General features: G+C 36.1%; 1 protein-coding gene across 1 annotated transcript in view; it reads right to left on the bottom strand.

The window, feature by feature from the left end:
- LOC112464037 overlaps positions 1-19553 on the bottom strand; it is a 28192-nt gene extending 8639 nt beyond the window's left edge. Inside the window, exon 1 of the mRNA XM_025030807.1 lies at positions 19373-19553. The gene's annotated coding sequence lies outside the window, so the exon portion shown is untranslated. The remainder of the gene's footprint in view (positions 1-19372) is intronic.
- Positions 19554-23429: the final 3876 nt, after the last annotated feature.

The following is a 23429-nucleotide window of genomic DNA, read 5'->3' as shown; positions in this document are numbered from 1 at the left end:
TGTTTAGGATATTTTGTTGTACTCCATCATTTACTATCCCTCTACACTTATGTATAATGAAATAACCATTAAACCTTTTACATTCCCTACAGTAATCATTTTACGTAGGTCGTAACACAAGATCGCGCTTCTTACTACGCTGAGAAATCGATTCAACTCACGATAGTTTCGTTAATATTAACAGTAAAGAACTGAAATTACAACATAAAACTAATATGGCATAAAACCACATAACAGAATAATTGCGAGCAAGTACCTTTATTCCTTCTATTTTTTCTGACATCTGCGGCATAAAACACCGCGCGGCGTAAATACCGGAGTTACCCTATTCTTTTTTTTGTGCACATATATGTATTTTAACGCGCATGTTTTTCTCCGCGCTGGGAAAGTGCTAACGCTTACAGTTTGTCTTTTATATCCACTTAAATTTGAATTATATTATACTTCCATTAAGAATTTCCTTAATAAATGATTCGTGAAATTAAGGTTGAGATTTGTGGCTTCTTAGAAATTGGAAGCGAGTATTTATACTCATTTACTCTATGTGAACAATTAGGTACTGTGGCATTTAAGAAAGACATACCATTTGTTGTAATTGCAACAATTATTTTCAATTTATAAACTCTTCTTTACGAGAGAAAAGAAGGTTTTAAGATTGCAAGACAGCAAGAAATTTCTCACAAAAATATATAAAGTTTTTACGAGAGATATCACGTAAAGTCGTAAAATCACAAGTTTCTAAAATGCTTAAAGTTCTCGGATTTATTCTAACGTAAATTCCAATCGTGAAGTATCGTAACTATTTATCAAGTTTTATTTGATTCGTCGAGTTATATGAAAAGTAGATATAATATTTCACAATTCGCAATTCGTATTTGTAGCAGTGCGTACATATTTGTAAATAATAATGAAACCGGGTAACGTGAAATCGAGTAAAGCAATATATTGTTAGACTCGGCAAACTGTCGAAATGTTTTCTGCTGTAAGCTGGCCGTGGAGCGGGATCAGGCAAGCGTGCGTCAAACAACGCACATAGACAAATAGTATATACGCACACGAGGAAAAATGGAAAATCTCAAAACTCGGCAATATATACTATTGTCGATATACAATCCGGTAGATATGTATTCATGCATTCCATTACGCGCATGATTACCGGGGCTTTTTTCGAACAATTTCTTAAAATAAATGAGAGAAACGCGATCTCGTAGCTGCAGGCTACAAAGTCTAGAATGTTGATGCATTAGCATTTCACAAGTAACCTTAGTACATAAAGTATATTAAAGTATGTAAGTTTTTATGCGTAAATTAATAGAGAGCGCTCTTCTCTACAGGTTTACGTTCCATTTAATAAAATTTAACTCTTCTATTAAATCTGGTTAAGTTAGAAAAATAATTAACTTATCTAACAAGAAGTTGTTGCTTGATGGTGGGAAGTGCACACTTTACTTATACGGCTCGTCAGAGGGATAATTTTGTACAATCTTAATTACCGTCGTATTGCACTTTACCTCGCACGGTATAATGAATCCGGCTGTGACAAGAAAAGAGGATATCTTTTCCCCGACGACACAATCGAAATTTTTTCGCATCGGCATCTTAAGGCCATTGCACGTAACAAAGTTTTAGTTTTAATCGTAAGGCCGTAAGAAAATAGGCCAATCACACTTGATTATTCTTCAAGCGTGAGGAGAATAATCGACTGTGATTGGTTTATTTTCTTACAACCTTACGATTATGACTAAAACTTTGTTACGTGCAATGGCCTTTACCGTGCGCGTGAAGAAGCTTCGAGCTTCCATCGGGAATGCATCAAAAGGCCAAATACGTGGAGCAACAAGCTGTTTGTGCCACATTTGCATTAATTAAGCACTAGCGCGTGTCGAGTGGCAACCAGTTTGAGAAGACTGAAGTACTTTAATGACGCTTGTCGAGAGAATCCGATCGAATTCGCTTGAGGCGAAATGTAAATTGGATCGGAACCGTTTCTCCCCCGTGGCATCAGTCTTGCTTTTCGGAATAATACCGATAAATCAAACTGGAGCTCCGAGTTTTTCCTGTTTGATTGCATCCCAGTCGGAAATTTGCGGAACTTTTTTTAGCTTGCGACACGAGAGTTCTTGCTTCAGCGTTTGTAAAGCTTCGGCAATTCTGCGAGTCACGAAGGATATCGAGGGCACTCGTCGCAAAGGGTATATACACGAGCTCGGCTGGCAGTTTCGATTCTTCCGATACCTGGCCGATACATCGTGTTCGAGCAATTTCTGCAGAAACGAGCGGTTATTTGCTCGGGTAACTTCGACATTGAAATGTGAAGGTCTCTGCCTTTTTCCCTTGCTCATTTTTCTCCAGTGTGATGTTATTGTGCACGTGCGCGATCGCCGGTAATCCCTTGATACCGGAATCATTTCTCTTCAGGTACCGGAAATTACATTGGGTCCGTAATATCTAACGTCAACTATTTAGAATTGTGATAGAAAAAGGCAAGAAAATAACATATAAGCGATAATATTTTAAAATAAGTTTCCAGAAAATCAGCAGATTTATATTTATTCACCCATAGTTAAAAGTGTCAAAATTTAAAGGTGACGATTTTATACTTTTTATTATAATTTTCGACACTGCGTATTTTTTATTTCGCTGTTAAAATTAATTCAATAATAAAACTATAAACATAATTTCAAATCCAATAAAATATCATAATATCTAATTTAATATCGTATTAGGATTTTGTGCAATACCTACAATTATATTATCAGCGACTAAATCAAACTGAACTATAACAACGTAATCGTATCTCATTGTTTCGGCAAAATAGTTAGAATAGTTTCGATATAAGCACGAATATTGAACAAATGTGTGGGTGGAAGCATGAAATCCAATTAGGAACAATTAGCTTTACGATATGTACTTCCGCGGCATTTTAGCCGCGCGCGTTACGTTGATTCGTTCGATCGGCCGGCCGATCGTAGGATGCATTCAGAGAAGTATGATGGAATGTGCATCGATGCGATGAAAAGTGTGGACGGAAACAGCGCGCCGTGCCGCGGAAGCTCTCATTGTTCCGCGGCGCTGAAGCGAAGCGCCCGCGCCGAGGGATTTCGTGGCATAAAGCTCTCATTATTCACAAAACAGGGATGATAATAATCTCCTCTCGCTCGTGTGTTGGCATTGTCTCGCTAAATAATCCGCGAAATGCAGTTTACAATATCGTTTTTTCGATTCTAAACGTGCTAAAACCAGTTTTATACGTATTGTAAAGAATATAAGAAACACAAAGAAGAGCACGGCATACTTTTTTTTACCTTCCAAGATCAAAGCTGAAGAAATCTTTATTATGATTATTTTTAGTACAATAAATTTTTTGTAAGCCCTTATACATGCAAATGCATGTTACAGCGCGTGGGTATTGTACGAATTTTAATATATTACAATATATTACAGTAGGTATATATGTATACACATATTGTGGCGATCGTGGCGCAGAGAGTTGTGCGCTGCTTTAGTAAGTCAAAGATCCGAGTTCAAATCTAATTAAAATCGTCAGTTTTTATTTGATCGCCACCTCTCGGAAGGAAAGGGGCATCCTACCGAGAGTATTTTGCCCAGTGAGCTATTATGCCACTTTACTTTAACAAAGAAATTTTTCGAGGACACAGTACTCGCCAAGGTACAACTTTTTTTTTAAAGATAATTTTTTTAATGATATTATTCTTTCCTTTAGTATGTTAAACATCTTTAAGCAATATATGATTTTAAAGGTAGTATATATCTTTATGCTTTTATATATTCCGCAATATTTTATTTGTTTATTCCGTGGCGCATTTTACCACATGCACGCATACCAAATTTGAATAAAATATCTGTAAAAGTTTTCCAGATTTTTAAAATTTTCATATTTTTTTTCACAACTTTGACACCCTGTATTTTGAAAACGAAGTAGTTTAGGACATATGTTTATAGGATCTTTTCTTCCTAAAATAAGCCACAGAATATACCCTTCAATTTTTTGTACTTACTTACGAAACACCTTGTATGGTTCACTGATCTTGCCATAAACACCCCTTTATAGTGCCGTTAGAAACGAGCGTTAGATTGTAGGTCCCATATATCTGATCCACACGGAAAGAACGGAAAGAAATAATTATGTAGAAAACTCAAACTGATTGCTAAAAACGTTGAAATTTTTTATAGCATTATCCTCATACTTTAGCGACCTACTATAATTATTTTGATGGTGCAACAAAATTATTTCCAGATCTGTATCTAGCTAAATTTTTAGATACTTCAGCAAAACCGTTCTTTCTATGCAGATATATGCAGAAGCCGGGTCACGACGCTTTGAAACCGAAACAATACGACGATAACAATGAAAGTAATATAACACACTCACGCGTGCACACACACAATCAATTGAATGAGCTTTGGAAAAAGCTATTTAAAATTCGAGTCAGATTGCACAAAGTCAGTTCTGTTTCATATTTAATTAAAAATTTAGTCTTTATTCCAATAATACAATATTATAACGGCGCGCTTTATTTTGCACATTTTGCAAATAATAATCATTTTATAGGACATTGAGGATTAACGAGATTTTAATTTCTTTTTTTTCCGAGACTGCACATTTCTTTCACGTCCGTGCACCGCGTGATTATTACGGACGTGTATCGCTATTGAAATGCAATCGGATTACACCAGCAAGCCGCTGTACGTTATTGCACTTTTGCGGAGAGATCTCGCATTGTCCCGCATTTACATTCATAACACGTGAAATTCACCTATCCATTACTGGATACATAATTTCTCATATAGTGAAGCGCGGCATGTATGCCGCTGTACGTTCATTATCGGGTTTTATCAGGATTTGGTTCTCTTTAACGGAGTGACACGTGCTTTCACTACGTGACCGCTAAATATATTCCGCACGCGTGGTCCTAGGGGAGACGTCGTCACTATTTTTTTAGTGCCGATTTTTAACAACAAAACAAATAATTTTAATAAAATGTGGTATACTGTTGTAAAGAGTAAACCCTTGGTTACAAAATTTATACGTGCATTTTTGGTCTACGTCGCTTTGTTCAACCGGTATAGAGTAAAAACGACAAAGGTGCAAAAATTGAAATGTCAAAATTGCCGGGGCGGAGTCGTCACTTCATTCTTGAACTGCATTTTAAATAAAAATTCATAATTTTGATCATGAAAAATGATAAAATACATTTTATATTAATTATTTTTTAATCAAAAAAATGGAAACATTAGTTAAAAACACAATGGCGGAAAATTACAAGAAAAGCGCACGCACTTATGTACTCTACGCTCGCACGAAATGCATTTGTTTCTCGTTAGCTCTGTTCTCTGTCATCTCTGAGCACACGCAGGACATATTATCCAAATCCTCGTCGGAATCCGACCACTGCTGCTTCCTTGACTTTGATTTTCGACCGAAGTCTCCATGATATCGTACGGCCACGTCATCCAAGTGTACTGTTTCATCATTATTTTTCTTCAGCTAGTCGTTCAACGTAGTTCTCGGAATTTTGTCTTTATTTTATCTTTTGTCTTAATTTTGTCTTACTTTGTCTTATTTTGTTTTAATTTTATCTTTTTTCACCGCAAGAACTGCTTTCCTGAATTGTTTCTTGTCGACGCGAGTCATTTTGCAATGGTACGTGCGTACTATTTTCTTGCAATTGAGAAATACAATGACGCATTTGCAACGAAAAATAGAGTGAAACCACCGGGATAAAGTCGTCACAGTGACGAGTTCGCCCCGGTGGTTTGGTGACGACTTCACCCCGGACACTGATTTTAAGTTGATCGCTCATGAAATATTAGAAATCAACAAAAATAAAAAAACTTTACTGGATTTGTGTTCAGCATGCATTACTCTTCAGAATAATTTATCTCGAGATTCGGAGAGAAAATATTTGAAATATTAAAAATTTTCGACGCGCAAGAAATTTCACTTTTGATCTCCGAAAACACGGTTGTCTTAATAAAAATCACAACATGGCGTATAATCTCACTAAACTTCGTTCGTTGGTCACACTCAACCATAAGTAGCGTTGAGCACCATAAGTAGCGTTTACAATATTAATGGTGAGTTTACACAACATATAGATTTCGAGATAATTGTAATAACGACTTCGCCTTGGTGACGACTTTGCCCCGGTCTCCCCTACTTAAATTTTTATCACAATTAGATATGTATATAAGTAAGATTAATATAGTATATTGCAATATTAATTTATCTGGATATTATGCAGTTTATTTTGCAAATATTAGCTTACAGATCTAACAATGTATATTTACCTTAAATTACATGAAACACAGAACTACTAAATTAACTACACATATACGTTGGGTAAAGATTGAAAGCTGTCTTTTCGCAAAAAATTTGAATGGATTTTCAGCATTTCATTATACACAGCATTGCTGTGGTATATTCTGTATGAATATAGTAACAGAACGATCACATAGAAAGATTTTTTTTTATTTTTGATATATAAATTTTTCTTTGGAAAACTGACGCTTTATTGTACGTTTTTAAGGGAGTATTCTAATTTGAAAGGTATTTTTTAAGAATTTTTTATAGGTAAAATGAAAGAATTTTGTAGGTCAATGAAAAAAGTGAATAGCATTAAACATGTTCTTTTAACCTTATTTTAAGAAAATATTTTCATTTTCTGAGTAATAAAAACGCTCTTCTTTTTTATGTTATATCCGGATCACTCGCAAAAAGAACGCATATGGACAGTGTAAATAATTCTAGCTGTTCTATAGTTATTTGAAACGCAAAAACAAAAAAATTTCCTATTCAGGAGAAGTGTAGCTATCGTCTGAACTAGAATAAACATTAAATGTTTATTAGTTTCTTTAAATAAAATACTAACAAAATATTGAGGAAAAACTGTAATATTTTTAATAAAAAAGCCGCTATTTTGTCCAGAATATTGGTTTAGTTCTACCGTTTTTTGCGAGCTTCTAATGACCAGGATTCCATTTTTAAAAAAGGCGTGTTACCTGAGTGAATTTCGTTTGTATCGTAAAATTGAAGCCTCTTTTCCGCGATGCCGATTGGCTATCTCGATTGATTGCCGCGCCGTAGCTTGCTTCATCCCGTGAGGGACTGTCATCGCGGAGTGTGGCGAGTTTCGTGCGTGTAGTGCGTCGTTCGCGATTATTATATAATAGCATAATGTTAAAGCTAAATAGCGCGCGCAAAGCGCGCGTCTGTAGTGTCTAGTCTTCTTCTAAAAAGGGCATGTCGTAGGTATTGTTGTCACTTTTCCGCGATGCCGATTGGTTCTCTTGCTGCGCTTACTTCATTTGCAGCTGTTATTGTATATTTTGACAGTTGTGTGTATCAAGGAGTTAATAGTGTAATAGTAATAGCATAATGTTAAAGCTAAATAGCGCGCGCGAAGCGCGCGTCTGTAGTGTCTAGTATAACAAAAAAGAGCGTTTTTGTAGTGTTCCCTTACAAAGAAACGTTTGAAAACAACAGACATGTATTTCTTTTAATGGCTTCAAAGCATGTTTGGGGGTTCTCGAAACAACCCCTCAATAGAAATTTTATATATTTGATTACGAGTGAATATCTCTGAAACCATGAAGTATGTAAAAAATGTTTTAGACAAAAAGGCTACGATATTAAATGATCTCTATAATCGTGTATTTAGATTGAAAAAAAGGTCATATTTTTCAACATACCTCTTTAATGTTATTTTTGCAAAAATATTCTATTTTGCAAAAAAATTCAATTACATGATTGCAGAGATCACTTAATATCGTAACTTTTTTCTCTAAAACATTTTTTCGTGTACCTCACGGTTTCAGAGATATTCACTCGTAATCAAATATATGGAATTTCTTTCGAGGCGTTGTTTCAACCCCTAAACATGCTTCGAAACCGATAAAAGAAAAATACGTGTCTGTTATTTTTCCCTACTCTACATATCCGTAAAAAGTCGCCGAGGAAACGGTTCAAAACGTTCCCTTGTGAGAAAATAAAAATATATTCTTGTAAGGCTTAAAAGAACATGTAAAGTTGAACGTTATTCGGTTTCTTCGTTTAACTTCAAAAAATTCCTAAAAAATCCTTTTTTTACGACCTTTCAAACCAGAATACTTCCTAAGTATATAAATTGGAAGAGGCTGTAAGGGTCATACGCTGTTCTTACTGCGTAGTATCAATATCACTGATTTATTGTTCAATTACATCCATCCGTACGTTTCGGCTCCAATTTGAGCCATCTTCAGCGGTATAATATTAAAAAGTATATAATAATACACTATTCTCCTTTACAACATAGTGAGTTTATTGATTGGAAATTTCACAGAAACATAATAAGACTAAAAGATCCATATCTGTAAAAGTATAAATTAAGATGTTACAATAGGGTTTATTTAAACAATTCTAAGATAACTCACCAAGTAGTCTGGAGAACGAATACATCGCAATAAGTCAGATAAAGAAATATAAAAGTATAATATGAACGTCTGGTAAAAGTATAATCTGTACAATGAGATCCGGAGATCCTGTCGACACGACGCACAACACTGATATGATTCGGTATTACAAGCAGGCACATGTTTTAACTTAAAACTTTTAAGTCAAACATCGGTAAAATAAATTGAAAAAGTGTAGGTCAAAAAAGTAATAAATAACACATAATAAATATTTAATATATAAAGTAAGAAATAAAAGCTAATAAATATTCAATGTATAAACAATAACACGTGATCTGACGAAAGACAAAATGTATTATGGACATGGTTTACAATTTATTTAAAATAGACACGTATATGCATGGTGCAAAAACTCTGTATCGGTTTGAGAGTTAAGACTATTCTTTTGTAACTTCCTTAAGTGTCTCCGTTGTTGATATAATTATTTTAAGAAACATTACCTTATTCAAATACGACGGTTGATCGAATTCTCGTGGCTGCAGCGATGCGCAATTTATTATTCGATATTGTGATTTATTATTAAGCCGCGGTGGCGGCCGAGTCGAGCTGAGCAACATGTGTTTTCGCCAGTAGATATATTCGCAAAGGAACAGCATGTATATCGGGGAACGGTCTATGCATATTCAAGCTTTGCATCTGCACCGTTACACATGTCGATCCGCTCGACAATTCCATAGCCGGCTGCGCGCCATCGGTGCGCAACGCTATTGAAGATTCGCGAGAAAAATCAGCCGACGAGAACCGATCCACCCATACGAGATACATAAAATCGCGGCGAGAGATGGTGAACTCGCGAGAAGTTCGATTATCTGAATTACACTAGAAATATACGAACGCTTGGCGGATAAATCGATTCTTCGAGCAATAGAACGAAAAGCACTTCCGTACTTTTCAATTTTTCCTGTTTCGCAGAAATGGAAGTCCCGCGTATAAGCAAAAGTGAATAAAATCGATATTTCGGCTTTCCGCGAACTGGAGACTCGTATAGTACGATTTCTTGGTCGATATATAATTTGACATTTTTTTCTATTATGCAAATAAATGATTTCTATAGAGACTTTTCTTGTTCGCTTCGCGTCATTAGCTTCCTCAAATATCACGTGATTCTATTTAAAGTAACATAATAATTGAATAGTATCACGAGAAAAGAATATACATGTCGAAATTATTAATGACGAGTATTCTGAATATATATTACGTGCGCTTCGAGCTTTACGGAGAAAAACGGATTTAGGTACTTCGGAAGACGATTTAGTTGAATGAAAACAAGTTTTTATTCCGGCTTGCATGTAAATTATATTTGTAGAGCGGAAATGCGCTGGTCATGAAAGGTGACGTTGTCATGGGGAAAAAAAAAAAAAAAAAAAAGCAATTCGCTGGAAAAACTCCGGATTTTTCATGATAAACAGCGTACAAGCCGTTTTAATACATTTTGCATCACTTCGCTCAATCCGGCGTGTATAAATACACTGAGAGTCGGGCATGCACGTAATTGAAGTGTAACCGTTGTAAATTCATCCGCGCGATACTCCCATCAGTTTTACTTGTCGACGACAGCTGGATGCGCGATATCCGCTACCGTCAAATTAGGTCGCGAGGAGAAACGCTAATTGCCGTAAGTTTGCTCACTCTTTGCGGAAACATGTAACAATAATCAACATAATTTTACGAAACTTTTCTTCGTATTTCGTTGATTAATTTACCGCCTGCTATAAATTTAGGATTATAATAATATCCTAATATCCTAATATCCTAACATTATCATAATATCTTAATAATATTTTATGGAAAAATATATAGGGTAGGTAGTCCATCAATGAACCAGTACACTATGAACCATTGCAATATTTCATATATGTAGTGTTGCTATATAGATTGTGCTTGTTGTCATGCAACGATTCGCATTTGAACCCCTCTTCGGCTCCTGGCAAATCGCGCGAAAGACGGCCGTTTGAGACCACATTTTGTGATTTTTGGGTGAAAAACTAAGTTTTTTTTCGTAAGTTTTACGTATTTTTCATGTTTTTGTTGTTATATCTATTATTTTTTTCCTTATTCTATAATTTTGTGTGTATATTTGGCTTTATAATTCTGTAAGCAACTTTCTTCTATTACATTATTTTACCGTATTTTTTGAAGATTATCATAAAAAATGTTATATGTCTACAATAAACCATTTTGTTCTTTACTACAGTTATTTGTGTTATAAGTCTTATTAAACTGACTAGTTGTTACAATAAATAATAATCTAAGTAAGAAAAAGTCTGATTAAAAATAATAATTTTGATTGAAAGCTTCAAATAATGAAAACATAACATATATAATTAAGTTAGCTTTAATTTAAAGTCATACTATCCTAATCTTACTTATCATGTCTTATAATTATATCTTCCCTAAATAAACATTTTAAAACATAGTAAAACAAAAATAACACTAACAATTTACTGTATAAAACATGTGGTTTATTGTTAATAATGGCACACACCTGTACACAATGAACCATTTGACATTTAAAAAATTGAAATTGTGGCTTTTTAAAAATGACTTATAAGTCATCTTATACAGTATGTAGCCAACTAAATTCATGAACTGTATGCAAAAACACAGATCTCCAACTCAATAATTGAGAGAGATATAAGCCTCTGAAATTTACATGGTTCATTGTTGGACTACCTAGTAGGTACTTAGTACCTACCCTAATAATATTCTAATAATATTATCATCGTGTAATTATTCGCGGTAATTGCCTTTGATATCCTACCTTACGGAGCAATTAAAGTCGACAAAGAAAATCATGTGAAAACACTTCTCTCAAAGCTTTACGTTACGTGAAATTTTTTTTGTACAGCCAGACTTACAGGCATCCTTCGTCGACTCTTATTCCGCATAAATGGGAATCGGCTGACATCTTGACGAGGGATAAGCGCGCGAGGGCGAGAATATTGCGGTGCCTTTTTACCCATTCCGCCAGGATCGATCCTTCATTTGGACGATTCATCCGGGATCGCCTTTGGTAAACAAACCGTAGCAATTACCGTCCAAAATGGCTATTCGAACTTTATCGGAGAGTTAACAGAAGCCGCTTGGAGAAAATGAAATGTCTGCTCTGCTACGCCAGAACTTCGAGTTTCTCTTACAAAAGCACTTGAAGCCCTTCTGCTTCCTTTACTTCAATATTATATATCTTCTTTTATTCTTTTTATATACATCAATAATATTTAATATATTTGTACCAGCGCGCGAGTGATATTCATTTTCAATTTTTTCTCCGTTTCTTCAAATAACGCATAATGCTTTAAATAAACATTTACATTATTCATATTTATCTTTAATTCTTTTAAATTTAGAGAGCAAAAGTATTTTTTATCATGGATTTTTTTTTTATCAATCTCGATTGATGACAGAAAATAATATAAAACGTTCGACACAAACGGTATTATTTGATCAACTACATAAATATTATAATTTGCTGCACTCATCTCCCTTCCCTTCGCGCGTTTAACCCTTAAACTACCCACTGGGTCAAAATGACTCAGTAAAAAAATTGTGTCGCATTATCTACCACTGAAACGCTGAAATCGGGATCTGTCGCGCCATATCTTGGTAGTTTTAACCTCTCTCTAGATAGCGGTACAGTCGTTGTAAGTCAGCAGGCATCCGGCTGTATCTGGCTGCCGTCCGCGTCAAACGTTCCGAAAATCACGGGTCATTTTGACCCAGTGTGTAGTTTACGCATTTTGGGGGTGATTTTTTTTTTTTAGTCTTTTTGAGCTTCTTTCGAACAATTAAAGTGTAAGTAAACGTTTAAATATGCTCTAAAATTTTTTTAATCAGTTGTTTATTAATAATAACACTGAATTATACATAGATGCACTGAGAAAAAAAAATGTTGATTCAAAGAAATATTATTTGATTCAACTAAATGCAGCGGTCACGGGCTGTCAAGCTAACATTTGTTAATTTAAAAAATATTATATTTAAATAGATTCAGAATTTCCTGATATTACTCACGTATATTTGATTTAAATATATTAATATTTGCATTAAACAAATCACTACAACTAAACGAGTTTAGTCAAATTAACAACATTTTTTTCTCAGTGTGTCGTACAATCTAGGGCAAATTTTGGAACCGGTTTTCAAAAAGATCGGTAACGAAAAATTAACCACATCATTGCACTCCCCGGAAAATTCTACCCCTATTTCATATACTTTTGGTAAAAATTTGGTCCACTAACGAGTGAGTAGTTCGCGGACAGACGGACGGACAGAGACAAACAGTCGGGTTTTATATAATGGTATGATTAATATTTTTTAACATTGTTTTGTCTATTTACTATAGTTCGAATTGTTTCCATGCCCTATCTATCGAAAACAAATCGTTCATTAACGAATCTTGAAGCGAATGTGTTACCGATTTATATTGCTTTCGGTTTTCCAAATAAATACCTTTTTTGAAATGTCAGCTTTCGCGCGTATTTTTACCTTAAAGTATATAATCCAGAGAGTATGCAGTTAAATTTTCACGTAAAAATATTGAAAATTTAGAAAGTTATTGAATATTTCGTAAAAAATAGCAATTTTTTGGTTTATAAACCATATTTTGAATTTTTGAACCATAAATTTTTATTAATAACCCTTTACAAACAATCTGACATTCATTTTGAGTGTTGCAAGAATGCACCCTTTTAATTTCAGCCAAAAAGAATCAATCCCCCGTTTGTGATAATATAATTACGTAAAGTAGCGCTGGGTCAAAATGACCCAGTGTGTAGTTTATGTTTCAAATAGGTAGTGTGTAGTTTAAGGGTTAAATTCTAGTAAATAATTAAATCGATTAATTTAATGTGGTTCGTGGGAACGTTAAACTATGTCATTTACATCGGAATTTCCACGAACACGAGTAAAATGCGATGCGCATCACGTTCGCTATTTATTTGCAACGTATTTAATCAAGAAGCAATGGAATATATATATACACGACATATACGTGGAAACAATAAGAAACCGCAACAAATATCTCAGATACATTGTCATGTCAATGCTGTCGTACAAGGCCGGGAAAATGCATCTCCTATCACCGCGTGTGCTTAATCAAACGCAGAGAAACGGTCTAAATGAATTATTCAACGATTCACAAGCGTGCATGTAAAACAGAATACGTGCATCAATGGAAAATTAACACGCGAATGAAAAGCTCGCACGCCGCACGTGCTTTTCATAATTTCTTACGCTTATTGTTAAATTTATCGATTTAGTCACATCGTATATTAGCATGCTAATTTACAGTTGCTTGGGAATGCGACGCGTAGAAGCTGTTATAAATTAATTTTTAACTAGAGATGAATTGCATTTTATTTCGCAATTGAGTTAATTCGATTATTGGTAATGTTAGCGGAAATAATGAATTGCACGGGAATAAAATTATTATATCATTCGAATCTCATGCATTCATCCGTTGCGCATCCGTCATCCATTCGTTACCATTGAAGATTAATCGCCACCACGGCGATGCACTAGTTTGCAGCCGCATTCGCAAAAGGTATTTGCCATTCAACCGGTAATTTGTTAGCCTTAGAGAGTTCTCTCTCTCTTTCTCAGGAACTCCCGACGGTACATATGCTGAAGTTGTATAAGGCAAATTATTTCCCGGTGACAATTCAAAGGTAGCTATTTCCAGGCTGCGGTCTACGCGAGCCTAAAGTCAAGTAGTACTTCGTAAGCCACGCGCGACGGACTCGCCGTATTTGTTCCCCTACCGTGCGTTAAAAGCAATCTATCTTGTTCTCCTTTTATTGTTACAATGACACTAGCCGTTTGGTGTATGTGACACGTATAGCCTTCGCGGTCGTACAGCACTCGCTTATTGACTTGCGGTGAGCAGATCATCTTTTATTTAATTATTTTACCGGATAGAAATTTATGTAGCCCAAAAACTAGCTTACAACTTTGAGAGATAAACAATAAATTTCTTATTTGTCCGTAATTTAAAAATTTATTGGTTTGCGTAGCAAAGAACTGATAATTTATTTTTCCAAAGCTACTTATTTTTTACTCTACCTGTATTTGATCGTATAACAATGTTCAATTGTAATTTAAGTTTAAATACCGATCAAACTGTTCGAAATAAAATAAACACATTAGAACACTTTAGAACCGGAAGAAAGAATCGAGAAAATTTTAGTCTGTTGTCAAATCCCTCGTGTTTAAGGGGAGATTTGGAATTTTCAAATTATTGCCAGGGACATCTAGAGATGAAGGCAAGATAAATTTGCTCTGACGTGTTATATAAAGCTACGTTTACAGGAGAGACAGATCAACAGATTTCTCTATTTCCCTCCATATTTCTCTATTTAGATATATTCCTCTACTTTTATTCGGATATAAAGGATTGTTGATTAAAAAAGCAGTTAAAAATAAAAAATTAGTAACTACGAGCAACGTTTGTGGAATGAATGTTACGGATTTTCATTAAATTAGTGATATTTCCTGGATTATAACGAGTAAAGAAATAAAAATGCGCGTTTGACGCACCTGCGTACTCGACTTTGACATTTTATGCACAAAGATTTATGATTGTCGTTTTTTGTGTGGGATCGATTGCTGTATAAAGAAACAGTGAAGTTATTTCTTTTAATCTCTTAAAAAAATATACAACACAATATATTGTCTGTAGTAAAAAAAGGAATATTTAATAAACATTATAATAAGCATTTATACCTTAAATGTTACATTCAATTTTTGTAATAAGTTACGTTTATTCAACCATTATATTCTCACTGAAATATTACCATTAGTAAAACATTTATATAAAAATCTACCTCCTTTGTGTTTTCTCCTTTTGTGTTTTTTATAGTGTTTAACAATTTTAAATACTATAAATACCTACTATACTTTAAATATACTATTAAATTATTCTTAGATGTTCTATTATATTAAGTTACTAGTCCATATCTATATATTAAATATATTATTAAATTATATATATTTAAATATACTATATATTAAATACTATAGGTAAGTATTTAACAGTTTTAAAACTACTAACAATGAAAATATTATTGGCTTTCTCTTTCTCTCTCGTGTGAACGCAAACGATGATAAAAAAACTTAAGGGGAATAAAATCTCTTACCCGCGATCAGACAAAAATTCAAAATTCGAAAAAAATTAAAAAACGGATCTTATATAAAGCAGAGAGGGTCCAACAGTTTATGACACCCGATTTTATCTTAGCGCGGCTTTTTTACCGTATCAGTACGCCATCGTATGCAATAAAAGGATTCCTACGACCCGACGTGACGGTTCTGGATGATAAATGTGCTAAACAGCGCGTCAATATAAAAGAGATAATGGTAAATGCCGCGAATATACGATTCGATCGTAAATCTTCACGCGCCCTCGCGCGCCAGCACAATCGCACACCTCTAGATTTTGTCCCCTCGTTCGTTTTTTCATTTTCGCGCATCAGATTTTATTCGCATTTCTATTCAAAAAATTTGAAATCGTTGCGTTAACGACTCACTATAGTTATTTGTGTAACAAGTGCGAGAAGTTGAGAATTGGACACGGGTGCGGAGTGGACGCACGAGCCGAAGGCGGGTACCTTCTATTTACCGAATTATTTAAATGCAACAGGTTTTAGATAAAACCATCTCTTATTTTGGATAATCAGATATTGCGTAGATGATTTAATTGTTTGATATTGGAAGCATATCTATTGCAAATTAAATGTAAATTGTTTTCTGATTAAAAATTATCTTTGAAATAACTTTTCTAATTTGCCTTTGATTTCAAGTTACCGTAATTGATTTATTAACTCTGTCGTTTTTTTTGCGTTTGCAATGAAAAAATTTTTATCTTTTCTCTTGTGTTTTTTTTAGTATTATTGCACGTTGGTATAGACTTTTAAATCAATATGTCGTTGGTATATAGAAGTTTTAATTAGTCAGAACATTTTTTTCTCGTGAAATGATATTCTCAATTAACTTATTTATTCATAGTTTATATATATATAATTATATATATTCTGTATTTATGTACATCATATAATTTTAATATATGTACAAGTTATAATTACTGCATAATAAATTTTTTACTTTTCCCTACTTTATAACAAATTAATAATGCAACATTTTTTGCATTTTTATTACATAATATTGATAATGATAAATTGTGGGCAGATGTTGTTATAGTTATAGATCAAATATAAAGTTATAGTTAAATGTTATATTAAATATAAAGCTATAGTTAACCATAGTTAAAATAATCTATTTTTTTGCTCGGGTACCTTTTACCGTGTCGGCGATTGATGACTTTTGAATAATATTGATTTATTCAAGTTTGAGAAATAATATTCGAATAAAAACAATTCTACGGTTCCTATATTATTGACAAGGTGTTACGTCACGATAAAAATAGCGTGAATGATCCATTTATTTAAGAGTTGAGAAATCTCCGTTACGCAAATCATCGTAACAATCTCCTCCTCTATCTGTGAAAACGCATCATGTTCGATCATGGTTCCGTGGGAATTACGTTTCTGGCAAGGTTCATAAATCATTCGAGTTTCGACAGGGAAATAACGAAAAAGCGCTAAGCCGATTTGTTAGAAGGACGAAAAATGACGCGATTTTTCTCGAAAGCCCTTTTCACACGAGTGCGTCGAAATGGAAGGGTTGCAACAAGTGAGATTCGAATCTGACAGGTACATCCAACCCTGAATTATTTGTTGCTTGTAAATATGCAGCGTTGCACGACGCAGATTGCAAAATATTTATAATTTTTTCACTAAAACTGCTTAATTCGGCTTTCGCATAAATGCAAAATCTTATTTTTCTCATTATTAAAAGCTTTTATTTTATGGGTTTTTTTGCATGTACTACAATTAGTTTAATTAGTTTCTTTTCCCATACGCGTACGCAAGCACTATAAAGACACGTAATGAAATAATAAAGAACTTATCGACTATATAAAATATAAAAAGATTGTAGTAGTAAAATCCTCAATATTGACTGCAAAACCAATTATAATGCATCACCGTAATAGTTTCCGCTAAATTAATTTCTACTAAATTACGATCGCATTTCAATTATCTATCGCTACCTCGCTGTCTATTAATATTTGTACAATTTCGTACACGATTAATCGAAACGCAATCAGATAGCTCGCTAGAGTAGAGTTACGCAAAATGCGTCATTCGTGCGCGGCTGACATTTTGCAAATGTTGTCAGCTCACATTAGACTAACGCGAGGATATTATCGCGTTTGTGCCTCGTGTTTATTCATTACGGCGCCGTGTATTAACGCAGTTTAGCAAAGTTAAGCCGTGATTAATGGCCGACAGTCAAGGCACGTAATTAGAATGCAAAACCCATCGATGTTTTGCGCGTGATGGAGCCTAATCGGGTCCAACGCGATTCGCGCAGCCGCGTTTTCTTGCAGGACTTCTTTTCCCGCAGGATGGCGAATAAAAGCGAGGATGTGTATTTTTTTCACGACGGTATGAATAGCGATGTGGCGCTTGCGAACAATCCAGTGAATATAATGTCCCAAATCGGGACATATGACATCTTAAAGATGTCATTAAGATGTCTTACAGACGTCATATGTCCCGATTTGGGACGTGCGTATTGTGTGGAAACGCGCGATAGCCTACCGGAATATCATCGCCTCTGCGTGGGATGCCATATGTTAAAAATCGCCCCGACATTTTTCGCCGATCGACGGCTTCCAATTTCAGAACCTGACCTACTTTCGACCGACCCGAATGGGGCAATAAGGGTTTTATGACCATTCATATGTGGATGTAGTAACTCCTGCGGTGTGTTAATCATAAAATATTCTATTCTTGTTCAAGGTTACGCTTGGTATTATCTGAGTGGGAAAACGAATCTTGAACCCTAGCAAATCTAGGACGGCTCGTTGTCACTGCATGCAATATATTTGCGACAAGATCTCTCTCGGTGCTTCTACATTTTTATTTGTCAATTTTGTAGTCTCTCTCTTTCTCTTTCCTGATTTAATTCGCATTCTCTGCTTCTCGTAGAATCTGTCGTTTATATTTTTATATTTATATTTTTACAACATGTTTTTAATTTTATAACATATGTGATAACTTTATTCGATTAATTCAATTAATAATAACGATAATCTCTCAAAGCATCGGTTTGAAAAGTTTTCCGACATTATTATCTTCATAATCGCGAGGTAATTATAGATTAGACTTTATTCCAGTAATTTCATACGATAGAGAATTTTAATTTCCTTAAAAAAAAGTCACCTTGTACAATCGGCCCGATCGATGAACTCGTCTATCGAAAAGTTATCCGTCATTTGTCACTCATTCTCCCGCATGACATTTCGCGTCTCGCGGAGACTACGCCTTCATTCTAATTCTCCCGCTCTAATTTCGACAGTCTCATTAGAACAATTCCTTCTCGTCGGCAGAATCCCGACGTCCTTCTCCGTACGTCGACGTCGCAGCCTCTTCTCGTGCAACGGTGGCATAACAGGTTGTGTGTCACCAAGAGAGCGCGAACGCCTAATTCTCATTAATCAGCGAGGAACGCGGCGCGAGACGCACGTCAGTTGTGACATTCGGAGGCTTCGCGATGCCTCGCCCTCCAGCTTGTCTCGTGAACTATCTCTGTAGAACTAATCCCGCAGCACGTAGTCTCGTGTCTTTTCTATTATTCTGGAAAACCTATTAAAAATCTAGGGAAAAAACGGTCGCGGTCGCCGGTAGAACGACACGTGAAACGCGAGTGTAACGGCGAATCAAAGAGTGAGAGAGAAAGAGTGGGTGTGCGCGGAAATAGAGATCGGAAGGGACGACGGGTGCGACGGAGGGACGACGACGCGCTGGCTGGTGGTGAATGAACGAGAATTGGATTCACTAACCTGCCTGGCCAGTCCGCCCAGTCCGGAAACCGTGGAGCAACTGAGAGAGATGGTAGCGTCGAGGCGACTGTCCGCGACTCCACTGCCTTGGCCGTACGAAACCCACCCCCGCGGCCGCCTTCTCTCTCTCCGCCACCCCCGTCGTCGATCCTGCCACCACGCCGCCGGGGTCCCTGTTCCTTGCGTTAAACGAGGATGCTCTTGGAACCTCGCTCTCTCTCACGCCCCGTTCATGCTTTCATTCGCCTCCTTTCCTCTCTCTCTCTCTCTCTCTCTCTCTCTCTCTCTCTCGCTCCTCCTCCACTTCCTCCTTCTTCTCCTTTTCCTTCTCCTTTTCCCCTCTCACACCTTTCCCTACGTCACCCCCCGACCATTTCGTTTCTATCTCACTCGCCCGTTCTCTGTCACGCTTTCTTCCGTTTCTTTTTTGGAAGATTCTGGGACTCCACCTTCGCGCAGGATTCCTCTCGGTCTGTCACTTCCCTCTCCCTTGCGCCTCCCCGCTGTTGAATTTTCCCCTAAAAACCATCCTATGGACGAACGTACGTCCGGGAAACTGCACCCCTCTCTCGTCAGTGACGTAGTTGTCGGTTGGGGAGCCCGCGAATTTTGCGGGCGGCGAAACGTCGAGTAATTGATGCGTTAAATCCGCTCGTTATTTCTGGGAAATAACGTGGGATTAGGATATACGCCACGTGTGGCTTTAGATAATAAGGCAATTAGAACCGCATGTGCATGTGCAGCATGCGTTAAATCACCTGAATTCTCAAAGCCGGACCGATCGATATATCCTCCTGGTTATGAATTTTTTGAAAAAAGCGAGTGTAAAGGAAAAGTTTAATTTCTTAATTGCACGCAAGTAGGTCACGAGGAAGTATCTAAAAGTGAACGAAAATGATGTTAATGAGATATTTTTTTTTCGATATTATATAATAATGAGGCAACGTAGCTCGTCGAGAAGTAGACGAGTGAAAAGGGAGAAGAGAGATCTAACTATTCCGGAATACCTGAAAGCCTCTTTTGTACCGTCGTCTTGATAGAATCCTCACCTCGCTGCAAAATTGGAAGACCCTTTTCCTCCGTCCACCGTCTTACGTTTTTAGAAAACGCGCGCGACGCGAGAGATGATTTTCCGTGAAATACATTTTATCCGATGCTTCGTCGGAAAATCAGTCGGATCCGCGAGAGCAAAATATTGCAGCGCACGTAAACGCTCCGGAAATAAACGCGACGCCCATTACGCCAGTTCCTCGAGGTCTGGGTAAGCACTGCATCATATGAAATGTCAAAGGCTAGCCTTCGCGCGCGGCTATATAGAGAGAACTTAATATTTTTTCGCCCACGTATCCTGTGGGTCGGTCAGAGGGAGAAATTGTGAAAGGAACTCTGGCCGCGCGCTGAGGCCAATGGGTTCATAGAGCCGCTACGCGAGAGGTAATAGCTTCTTATTGACCTAAGTAAATTGCGCCGTCGAAAACATCGTCAAAAAAACCAGTCCGCACGAGAATTATCCGCCCCGTTATCCGCTTTTCCGTTTTAGAAGACCGAGTTTCTCCGACGTTCCATTTGTCCGCGTGTTGAGCGTTGATTAATGTTGTGGCAATGTGGATTAAATATATTTATCGGCAATATTTTACAATACTAATTAACGTACGATATAGATAAAGTTATATAAAAGTTTTCTAGTAGCACAATATCTTGGCAACATGTTGGCTGAATATTGGTTGTATTGGGATTGTCTTGGCCAATATTTCCCAATGTACAGCTAATATTGGTTGACAAAATGCAAGTGCACTGCCAATATTAGCTCAAAAAGAGAGAAAGTTTACTTTACAATATAGTACCAACATGAAAGATTAATCGCTACCCAACATAAAATTGGATATATATTGTTAGCCAATATTGCTGCAATAAAGTTGTTCTACTAGGATTATTTTTGAAAAATTTAATCGCGTAGATTTGGAAATAATTTTACTTATTTACTCGACATTGTTAAACCGAGGATTGTTCACGCAAAGGTGGCAATAAAGTTAAAGCACACGCGAAAAACAACGAAAGATATATTCACTTATCAAGAAATCTTTTCGGCACAATCTACGAGATAATTTAAGTTCTATTGAAACACGGAGTTACATCAGAAACTGCACTTATGTTCGTTTCATCCTCGCGGCTCCTTAATTATATTAATGAACTTGCCGGCGGCTAAGTGCCGAAGGAGAGCGAGTTTCCGAGCTTGCAAACTTTGGAACGAAAAACGCCAATGAGGCGAACAGACAGCGGCGGAAGCTCGTGGCGGCAAAGTGTATACGGCGAACTTTTCCCATTTTAGCCGTCCCTTCGAAGAGGGATTTCCACCCTAATCTTTACCGTGACTGAAAGGACGGGTGAAAAGTAATAAAAGAGGCGATTGAATCGACGGCTGTTTAATCTTACGACCACGCAAACCGAGCATGTTAGATTTATTTGCCTTCGGAAAGGAAGATAGCCATTCTTCGCGCGCGGAGAATGCAAAATATTCGATTCGCGGGTTATTCGCGCGTTAAATCGAGTACGGGGAATAACGGGGGAGTCGAGGACTTGTTATTTATTGCGTAATTGCCATATCGGGAGGTTAGCTCTTCGCGAAAGCTGCGAAATTCATTCACGGTTGTGGTTTCGGGATTAAAGGGTAAAACGCCACGAAGAAGATACTCGGGGGCGAGAAGCCGCGGCGAGCGAGCTATAACGATTTTGACTCCCGGATACTTGTTGCGCAGGCGAGCTGAAACTTAGCTTCTTTAAGCTATATTGACTGCAACTAGGCTATGTCCTACCCTCGAAAAAAGTCTGGGTAGCCAGGAATGCAGCTTTGCAGCAACGCACGATTAGTCTTTCGACAAACAAAGGTTTTTATCGATTAATTAACTATTATTGAATATTATTATTTACTTCAAATATTTGTGATATTTTATTTATTTAACATTATTTATTTATTTAACATTAAAAAGGCGAGCATATTATAATTCATTTAAGCAATAAATATCAAGACATACTTTTTTAATGAATAAAAAAATAGACACATTAGTTGTAATAACTGATAACAATAAACATAAATAATTAATTTTAACTGCATCGAATAACAAAGAGGTAAATCGTAATTGGAAAAAAGTTTGTCAAATTTTTCAAAAATCCTTTTTCTGGTGCCAACTCCAATATTTCAAGAGCACGATTATGATCTTCGGGGTATATAACGCCTACGCGTTTAATATAGCACAACACGAATTGTTACGACGTTAGTTATTACGAGAAATGAAACGAGATATGTGTGACAATGCCGGATCTATTAATATTGAATTGGAAGTGTACGCTGTCAGCAAGAAAATTAGAGCAATGTGAATCGCGTGATTATATCACAGCAATTATTTCACACACAGACGTTTATCGTGCCGAGAACAGTTTTAAAAAATATTTAAGATATTATCTATCGGAGTAATAACGATCTAACATTAGTGTACGATAAGAATCCGTAAATGAAATTAATATGAAACAGCGATTGGTGCTGAAGTTATTTCATATGGGGGAGAAATAATAAAGCGGAATAATAAAGCGGAGAAAAATTATTTAGAATGAATTATGGTATTTTGATGTATTAAAACAAGTGTGCAAAGCGTAATATTAACAGATGTCATATAAGTGCAAACAAGCGTGCAGTTGTTAGTTAAAACTATTCTTTTATTTATACAAAAGGACTTTAAAGTAAATACTTTTACTGTTAAAAATGGCTTTTATATAAGATTATCGTTGCTTCTGTAAGGAGTACTTCGTCTATAGGCCAGTCAAATTAGACATTTGAGGTCGAAAGTGATGCAAACTTTTTTATTCCTTTTTAGGCGTGTAGGGGGTGTTTAGAAAAGCTTATTTCTGAGTTGTCGTGTTATTTGACTCAGAGCTTTTTGAGGGGGGGGGGAGGGGAAACCAAAATTTTCGCGGTTTTTTGCATTTATCTCGTTTCGATTAACAGATAGCACTTTTTCGCTCCTGAGAAAGTTGTAGGGCTTGAAAAAACGAAGAAAATGAG

This window comes from Temnothorax curvispinosus, unplaced genomic scaffold (assembly GCF_003070985.1).
Source record: "Temnothorax curvispinosus isolate PA1 unplaced genomic scaffold, ASM307098v1 QBEX01013831.1, whole genome shotgun sequence".
Classification (NCBI taxonomy): domain Eukaryota; kingdom Metazoa; phylum Arthropoda; class Insecta; order Hymenoptera; family Formicidae; genus Temnothorax; species Temnothorax curvispinosus.
Note: the sequence above shows the minus strand (reverse complement) of the source record. Positions and strands in the feature narration are given on the sequence as shown.